The 2047-nt window shown below is 39.5% G+C and overlaps 1 non-coding gene across 1 annotated transcript; it reads right to left on the bottom strand.

The window, feature by feature from the left end:
- LOC121231180 (small nucleolar RNA R71) lies at positions 1–107 on the bottom strand. The gene has a single exon (XR_005929247.1). It is a non-coding gene; the product is annotated as a small nucleolar RNA R71 (small nucleolar RNA).
- Between the last annotated feature and the right edge of the window lie 1940 nt (positions 108–2047).

The raw sequence follows: 2047 nt of genomic DNA, 5'->3' as shown, positions 1-2047 counted from the left end.
AAATTATGTAATGATATCTCTTCTTTTGTGCAAATGGATTTAGAAACACTCTACGATGTATGAGAGAGATACAAGGACCTTCTAAGAAGGTGCCCTCACCATGGGTTACCGCTTTGGCTCCAAGTACAAACATTTCACAATGGTCTGAATCCTTCGACTCGGAAAATAGTTGACGCAGTAGTGGGCGGAACCATCAATAATAAAACACCGGAAGATGCTTATGAGTTTATAGAGAAGATGTCACTGAATAACTATCAGTGGTAAGTCATGAGGACAAAGCCAACAAAAACAGCTGGCGTTTATAACGTCGATTTGGTCACCATGCTCTCTAATCAGGTAGAACTCTTAAATAAAAAGATTGACGGTTTTCTTAATTCTTCACAGGTTCACCCAGTAATGTAGTGCGAAGCAAGTAGTGGTGGAACAAACCATTCAGAATACCAACCTTATGGCCACAACATGGATAACGAGCAATTAAACTACATGGGTAATAATCCTCAACCTCAAAACAATCCATATAGTAACACTTATAATGCAGGTTGGAGGAACCACCCCAATTTCTCGTGGGGTGGTCAAGGAAATCAAAGACCACAACATCTTCCGGGCTACCAACAACCACCCTACCAACAGGAAAAGAAGCCAAATCTTGAAGAGATGCTCTCAAAGTTCATATTAGTGTCAAAAACCCGTTTTCAGAACATCGAGACAGCACTTAAGAATCAACAAGTATCGATCCAAGGGTTCGAGACTCAGATAGGCCAGCTTTCCAAACTAATCTCCAAATAACCACAAGGTAGTTTGCCAAGTAATACCGAACCTAACCCAAGGGAATAACTCAACGCAATTAATATTTAAGATGACGAAAGAGTCGTTGAGCCTGAACTAGAACTGAGGCACTAAACTGTGGTAAGCAAAGGTCAAGGTGAGGTAAATTATAATAAAAACAAACCAGTGACTGTCAAATATAAACCTCGTCTGCGATACCCCAACGCGGCAAGGAAAGACCGCTCAAATGAACAATTTGGTAAATTCCTTAAACTCTTAAAAAAATTACACATTAACTTACCGTTTATTGAAGCTCTATCGCAGATGCCAAATGCAATGAAATTTTTAAAGGAGTTGGACGAGGCGTCGCATGTGAAGCTGAATGTAGTTTTCTCAGCCATTCTCCAAAATAAACTACCCAACAAACTAAAAGGTCCAGGGAGTTTTACGATTCCTTGCTTAATTGGTAGTTTAGACGTTAATTATGCATTGGTGGATCTAGGGGCTAGTATCAATGTCATGCCTTAAAAAATGTTTAAGCAACTAGGTCTCGGGAAACCCAAACAGACTAGGATGAGCATTCAATTAGCAGATAAAACTATAAGATTCTCTAGAGGTATTATTGAAGATGTGCTAGTTAAAATCGATAAATTTATATTTCTCGTTGACTATATTGTTCTAGACATAGAAGAGGATAGCAACACTCCCTTAATCCTAGGAAGGCCCTTTTTAGCAACTACTAAAACCATCATTGATGTTGGCACAAGTGAACTCACACTCTGGGGTGGGAGATGAAACAATCACCCTTCAAGCTTGAAATTCTGGCAACACATCAGGGATTGAAGGTAATGATTTAAACAATCCTACTAAAACTAACAATATGGTGCAACCTACTTTGCAGAAAATGAGTCTGAAGGAAGCACATGATTCATTCTCAAGCATTAGTAGAGGACCTGTTCATGAAGATCAAAGACTAGAAATCGAGGAACTAGATGAATGGCGAACACACAAACCAAGAACACCCGAAAAATCGAAACTACGCCAAAACGAGCCCGATACCTCTCCAAATAACCTTAAGGTTGGTGATAAGGTCTTATTAGATGCCACGGATCCCCACATTGTCACTACCACACCGAATAAGGAAATCCCTTTTACGGTACTCAGTATTTTTCCATTCGGTATGATGGAGGTGAGTTATCCCAAGTTCGGCACTTTTAAGGTAAACAACACCCGATTAAAACCCTATTTTTATGAGATTGATAGCAGGAATGAGGAGTATAAA

Source organism: Gossypium hirsutum, chromosome A06 (assembly GCF_007990345.1).
Source record: "Gossypium hirsutum isolate 1008001.06 chromosome A06, Gossypium_hirsutum_v2.1, whole genome shotgun sequence".
Taxonomy (NCBI): domain Eukaryota; kingdom Viridiplantae; phylum Streptophyta; class Magnoliopsida; order Malvales; family Malvaceae; genus Gossypium; species Gossypium hirsutum.
The sequence above is the reverse complement of the archived record's forward strand: the minus strand, read 5'-3'. Positions and strand labels throughout refer to the sequence as shown.